A 7,756-nucleotide genomic window follows, 5' to 3' on the forward strand; every position below is an offset into this window, starting at 1 on the left:
GGATTCACTGGTGGCTGGAGCAGCATCTAATAACCAACTCGCAAAATAAAACAAAATGAAAACAAAACAACAAACACGAAAACACCAGACATCCTGATACAGACGTATAATTTGCACCGATGTTTTTTCGAAACGTGAGAAGTGAGCGCGAGAGCCCTCTGGTGCGCGTGCACCAGAGGGAGTGTACGCCCAGGGCGCCAAACAGGCTAGGACCGCCACTGCTGGATGGTATTTTAGCTGCTGGTTACACACATGCTATGCATCAGTGTGACATTACATCAGACGGTCCAACGCCACCTGGTGTTTGTAGCTCGAGGGCCCTCTCATGGCTGCCTGCAGCTTTAATTTAAATTATATCCATAATCCGCTCCCCTATTTGCTATTAAAGCGGACAAAGATCTACATTTACATCCTTTATTAATTCTTTAGGGCTCCTATCATTATTAGCTTATCTACATTGATGAATATCAGAAACCTCGCTATCGTCCCACATTTGTATCTTTCTCGTATTCGTACTCTCGTCATTACAGTCCTGTTAAAGTCTGTCCTAGAGATGGCATGATACCACTTTGTCCGACACTGATGTCATAAATTTGGATATCTGCCGATACTGATATGAATCCAATATTATGTATCTTATAATCAATAAAACAGTTTTTTTTTTATCTTTCTACCTTGTGTATGTTATACCTGTATGTAAAAAAATACACTGCATCCAAAATATTTTGTAGTTTGGATGCAGCAATACTGATCAATCTAATAAACTTAAACCTGCTCCATCCTCCCTATTCTGGTATTTTAAAGAGTACTTAGCAGAAATATTAAACATGTGAGTGAAGTTGGCCCCCCCACCTTCTTCAAATCCAACAAAAGTGGTATCAAAGGTTTGTGCTACGTTTGTGCTGCTAAAATTTTTGCAGCACAAATGTAGCACAAATGTTTGACATCAATTTTGTTGGATTTGGGTAATGTGGGGGGGCTGGTTGACCTTTTGACCTTTACATTTTCATTAATATCTTTAAAACAGAAGCAGCACAAACCAGCACAAACGTAGCACAGTTGATTGACACCCATTTTGTTTGATTTAATTAGTGTGGGGGGGCTGGTTGACCTCTGATGACCTCTAGAAATTTTTATTAATATCTTTAAAATGATAGCAGCACAAACGAAAATTTTAGCAGCACAAACGTAGCACAAACGTTTGGTACCACTTTTGTTGGATTTGAAGAAGGTGGGGGGGCCAACTTCACTCACATATATTAAACAGCCTAGCTAACAGGGTTGCAAACTCCCAGCAAAAAAAAAAAAAAAAAAAAAAAATAGGGAACCACCCCCCACCCTGTGATGCTTAATCGACGTAACAGACTTTAATTTAATGCACGTGTAAAAAAAAAAAAAAAAAAAAAAAAATGCACAGCAGTCGCTCCATATATCGATCGTTACGCTTAACGTTGGAATGCTTTACAAACATTTAGAGATGAACTTACACACTTTATTTCTCTGGGATAACTTCCTCAGAGATGAAATGCAGGTGTTCTATCAAAACATCTTACGGTAGCGTGCTACCTTACGTGGTTTATGCCATCGTATGTCTATAGGTAGGACGTTCTGATGGCCAAATCACACTATCAAAACACGCCTCCAGCGCACATTCATCTAATGTTAACACAGAATACAAGGAGACATGGAGTGGAAAAGACAGCTGTTTATATTTGAAGTTGTTATAATTAATAACTAAATGAAGACATATCACAAGAATCCAGTGTGTACCAAAGTTCACAGGGCACAGCCACATGTCTTCAACTGGGAACTTCATTTGTGGGATTGGAAGTGTAGAATAATTTCGATTTACTTAGGTACCATACGTCTCAGGGTGTTTTCAAATATAGTCTTCTTTAATGGAGCTGAACTCTGTCCACAGAAAGAGGAAGGAGTCCACTTTTTGGACCACTTCTGAACTTCCAATTTACCTTGGTGATGCATCTGAACTGCCCAGAAAACAACGAGCTTGCAGCCACTGAACAGAGCAGGTGTACAGCATTCTGTATAAGTATAAATGTTAAAATGTTTAAATGTTACAGAACAGTAAATACATTTTTTGTATTTCAAAATAAGTGGGCCAAGGACATTTCTTACTTACCTTTCGTCTCTCAGTGAGACGGTGCAGGTATCCATCAATGACCTGTTTTGAATAATCAGTTTTTACACCAGCAGCAACAAGTTCTGAAGTAACTGCTGAGTGCTGTCCATCAAAACCTAGAAAGGACTATAATTGCTGATAAGGGTTCTTTCTGCATGTACTGGAACTGGTAATTATGATGTCACAGATGTCACAACATCTGTTGTGGTTGATAACAGTCTTTCCTATTGAAGTGTATGGGTGAAACCTTATCGGAGTTTCTCAATATACCACCCCCCAGTATCCTTTGCAGCCCATAGCCGCTTTACTAAAAGAAAAATATGATAAGTTAGCTCAGGCATGCATGAGATTTTTAGTGGAAAGCCGGGTAAAGGCCAACGAGCCACAACAGGAAAAAAGTCAACACAATAAACATGCATTTTCACGCAGAGAAGTAGGAAAGTTACAGCGGGTGGGAGAAATTACTGACAGACCAATCTATTGTCAGACGTCCACAAGCTCAGTGCACGTTGCATGTTTCATTACATCCAGTATGAGATGAAGACTGCAAAATGCAAACAAAGTCATGCAACAGTGAATCAAGTTGCCAAACTGGCAACAAATGACCAACTGGTCAAAAAGAGTTGTTCACTATGCCACCTTCATTTTCTAAGCTTTGTTTCCAGGAGGGAAGTTCTTGTTCAAGCGTTTCTGGTCCCGGAACTGAATTTGACTCTTGGTGGGAGCAACAACTGTTGTCAGCCGTTTTGGGTGCATAATGAAAAACAGAGGGTCTGGTATCCTTTGCTGGTACCGAGGGTTAGCAGTAGGACGGCAGGGGGGCATCTTCAGGTTTGTGCTGCTGTTCATTGTCTGACTGTGAGTTGGGCATTTTTCATTGTCACTGACATTTACAGGGTGGCTTCTTCTGTACGGCTTAATATGGTCAATCCTGTACTGATTGTTGCTCCTTTTTAAATCTCACACATTTGCCAGCGATGTCCTGAATGGTTTAGGGTCCTGAAAAATCTGGATCAAGTCTTCCTCCCTTCCTTCGACGTTTCATGTTCCGGAGAAGAACTTGATCTCCAACGTTGTACACGAGGTTTCTGTACTTCTTCTGGATTCGTCTGGCAAAGGCTTGTTTTTTTTTTTTTTTGTAAGTCTTTGGACTTTGCCCAACTTTCCGCTACAGTTTTTAACTTTGTCTTGTGCGTCTCTTGTAGAAGATACAAAGTCACTGTAACTCGACATTTTCATTAACTATTAAACTCAGAATGGCAAATAATGCATAAACAAAAAAATCTAACAATAACTGATGTTTAAAAGTAAATATGCTATTATAGAGCTCTGAGTACAGAAAGCCACAAAGAGACTCATATCATTTTTTTGTATAGTCACTTTTTACTCTTGTCACACTTGCACAGGTGAACACATACTGAAAGGTCTCCTCATCATTTATTACTTTACATAAAGATACAAATACAAACAAGTAATTAGTCACTTTATCTTTAAAACGTGTCTTGCATATAGAAGTTAAGCAGAGAAGATTAAGTCTGCAGCCAATATCGATATGCACGCTCTCCAATGAAGATTACATTTACATTATGATAGTAGTTGCATAAACACAATTCCTTAGAAACACTTACCGGGACTTCAACAGGAACTTCAGTAATCAGGAAGTAATCAGTAACTAATTACTGATTACTTCCCCCAAAAAGTAATCCCATTACTTTACTGATTACTTATTTTCAAAAGTAATTACTTAGTTACTTTTTAAAAACACGATTTATCATCATCATCAACTTTATTTATAAAGCACTTTAAAACAACCACAGCTGACACAAAGTGCTGTACACTGGAACTGTAAAATAAAATTACATGAGATATAAATAAAAAAAATAAAAAAATAAAAGAAGAGTGAAATCATTAATTAAATAACTACTTCAATTAAAAGAGAAAACTAAGTCTCACTGAGGTTAAAAGCCAAGGAATAAAAGTGGGTTTTAAGACACGATTTACAACCTGAATAGGTGATAAAGTGATAGATCTTTCAGCCCAATTCTACTTTTTCTACATAATCATCATACAAAATGTAATCAAATGGAAAAGTCTCTTTTTAAAACTTGTTTTATCAGTTTTAATCTTTTAACTTTATGCATCAAGCAAAAATTTAATTATCTGCAACATTCACTGACTGGAAGAAATTAGTTTAACATTTAAACCTATTTTCTGCACATTCCAGCACATAAAATAAATTTTTTTTGTGTTTACACTCAGTCTTTCAAATAGATGCAAGTAAAACACAGCAGAAAATAAATAAAGTCAAAGACTCAGCGGTCCTGTTGCTCTATTTTCACCTGTAAAGCAGGAGTGGGGTAGGCGGAGGTTTACCCTGGTGCAGGTGTGCCGCGGTCAGTGGAAGAATCCGCGAGTTTCTCTGTGAGTTTCCCATTACGTCGTAGCTACTCGGTGCTTGTTGGAAGTTTAGGGGTTTTTTCGCTGTAAAAAGAAGTTTTCTTCCCACGCACAGCGGACACTAATGTTTTTGTCACTTTTTATGGAATCAAACTCAAAGTAAGGTCAGTACTTCCACGCTTTAAACGCTGCACTCAATATATGATCCATTGTTGATCTGCACACAGCTGTTGTCACTAACGTCGCACTCGCTTACGTCACTGTCGTGAGACATTCTCGCAGAAAAATCACGGTTTTAGTAACGCAGTAACGCAGCGTTCCTACGGGAAAGTAACGGTAATCTAATTACTGTTTTTGCAATAGTAATCCCTTACTTTACTCGTTACTTGAAAAAAGTAATCGGGTTACAGTAATTTACTTGCGTTACAAGTTACGCGTTACTGCCCATCTCTGGTCACGAGTGACTAAAGGGCCTTTAATGGGGAAGTGCAGTGCCAAAATCAGTCAGGGCCAACTCAGACCTCCCAGATGGGACTCTGTGCTTTTCCCAAAGGTTTGGTCATTCAATGCTGTCCGATGACTCAGTAACAACTTTAATATCTGGACATACAGTCAGGGTTAGAGTGGGTACCTAGAGTTTCTAGGGTCGCCTCTGGGAGCGCAAAGAGGAGTGTGAAAACGGAGAGTGAGGAGTTGTTGTGTGGAGTGTGTTTTGGACCTGGATTCCTGGAAATCTGTCTGTCCCTTGCACTGGATATAGTTTCACCAATTGTAAATAAACTTGTGACTTTTATTCTAAATCCAGCTGGTCTGAGTCTGTTCCAACTGCGTGACAGAATATCTAAGGGAGGGAGGTGTGCTCCCTCTCTTGGGGGTCCGTCAGCAGTTCATGTGGAGTCAAGTATGTCTCCTTATGGGTGGAGGCTTTTCCATTAGCATATATACCTGAGATCCTCACCACACATCATTTTACTATCATGGCATATCTTAGCAACTTTTCTTTTCAGGGTTTGGTTTGCTCTTACCACAGTTCCTTAGGATGCCGGATGATACGCTGTCCCAAATCGATGTGTTATGCATAGGGCTCCCTCGACTTTGGAGAGATGCTTATTGTTGAAATGCGACCCATTGTGTGACCTGATGGTTCTTGATACTCCATATCTGGGTATTAATTCATTTATCAACCACTTTATTACAGTCTTTGCATCCTCCTGCTTCCTTCTGTATTCCCTTGATGTCCTCTTTGGTGAGTTGTGGTAAGGGTTCTGTTACATTCACCATCATGCCGCTGAGACAGCAGCCCTGTGGTGATCCAGGGCTGATGGTGAGCTCAGCAGACATGCATCCTCCCATTCTCAATGCCTGTGGTCTGTCTGTCAAAAATTTCAGAATCCAGTTGTAGGTGGGAGTCAGGATGTTAGGGTCTGGCAGATTCCTGATTAGCTTGCCCGGGCGGATGGTGTTGAAAGCAGAGCTGTAGTCCAGGAAGAGCATCCTACGTTCTACTACTTTCCAGGTGTTGCAGAGTGTGGTGCAGGGCTATTGCTGTTGCAGTATGCAAACTGGAGGGGGTGTATAATGTCTGGGACCATGTGATTGATAATAATAATAATAATAATAATGGATTGGATTTATATAGCGCTTTTCAAGGCACCCAAAGCGCTTTACAATACCACTATTCATTCACTCTCACATTCACACACTGGTGGAGGCAGCTACAGTTGTAGCCACAGCTGCCCTGGGGCAGACTGACAGAAGCGAGGCTCTGGCCAACACCAGTAGGCAAGTAGGGTAAAGTGTCTTGCCCAGGGACACAACGACCAGGACAGAGAGCCCAGGGATCGAACCGGCGACCTTCCGGTTACAGATGCGATTCCCAACCCCCTGAGCCACGGTCGATGTGTGTGAGAACCATTTTTTTCTAGACACTTCATAGCGACTGGTGGGAAGTCATTCAGGGCGGAAGTGTCTGTTTTTGGGGGGAACTGGTATAAATATGGAGGATTTAAAAATACGAGGGACTACTGCCCGGGATTGTGACAGGCTGAAGATGTCAGTGTACACACCAGCTAGTTGTCCCCCACAGGCCTTCAGTAGTGTGGGAGGAGCTCCATCAGGTCCCTCAGCGTTGCACACACACGTCAGAGTTTGAGGACGTGTGTGGGGTCACATGGGGCCTTTGAGGACGAGTCTGTGTTCAGTCTGTCAAACCTGGCATAGGTGTTGAGGCTGTCTGGAAGGGGGTGTCTCGGGGCTCTGTGGTGGTTGTGGTTCCCCTGCAGTTTGTGACAGCTTCAATTCCCTGCCAAATCCTGTGCATGTTGTTGTTGAGGTAGCAGCCTTCAAAGCTTTTTAGAGTGGGCCTCTTTGCTGCTCTGATGGACTTCTGCAGTTAGTAGCAGGCCCTCTTATACTCCACCTGATCTCCTGCCTTGAAGGCCTCCATCCTCTCCCTGATTTTTAGTTTAATGTCTCCCTTAGACCAGGGCTTTGGTTGGGGAACTGACGCACAGTCCTGGGAGGGGCACAAACAGACGTACACCAGTTTATGTAGTCGCTCACAGTCTATGTATTTGTGGACATCGTTAGCTGCTCCTTTAAAGATCAGTCCAGATGTTAATAGTCCTGACTGTGACTGGGTTTGTCGTGAGCTTTTTGTTATAGATGGTTTCAGCTGGATTGCCAGGTGGTCAGACTTTCCGAAGCGAGGTTTTTGTTTCAGCTGAGAAGCCATTTCTGATGTTGGTGTAACAGTGATCGAGTATTTTATTTGCCCTGGTGGAGAAGGTTACAGACTGATGTAGTTTAGGCATATTTTTCTGGATGTTAAAATGATTAAAGTCTCCCAGAACAATTACAGAGCCAGAGGTTAATAATAACTAAGGATGAAATGCAGAGAGGTGCATAAACACCTCCAGCTGTGGTAGCAAAAGGCAAATTAACCACAGACTGTCATCTTGTATGCAGACTCATTTCATTCATGCAGTGTGCTGAAGGCCAGCATGAAGGCACTTCAACTGCATTCAAACACGTTTCATCTGTTCAAACTTTAAAAAGTTGGTTATAACACACAATCTTTGGGTTCTTTGAAAAGCTATTTGAAATAAAGCCGCAGTTTGAGTCGTGTCCTTTCTCTGAAGAATAATTGTGGCCATGTCTGCACGCTTTTATCCCAGCTGCGATTTCCATATGAAGCCAGTCTTTCATGTTCTGCACATT

The sequence above is a fragment of the Mchenga conophoros genome, linkage group LG7 (genome assembly GCF_057382185.1).
Source record: "Mchenga conophoros isolate Kocher_MC1m ecotype Shallow Benthic linkage group LG7, M_conophoros_male_GT1.1, whole genome shotgun sequence".
NCBI classification, from domain to species: domain Eukaryota; kingdom Metazoa; phylum Chordata; class Actinopteri; order Cichliformes; family Cichlidae; genus Mchenga; species Mchenga conophoros.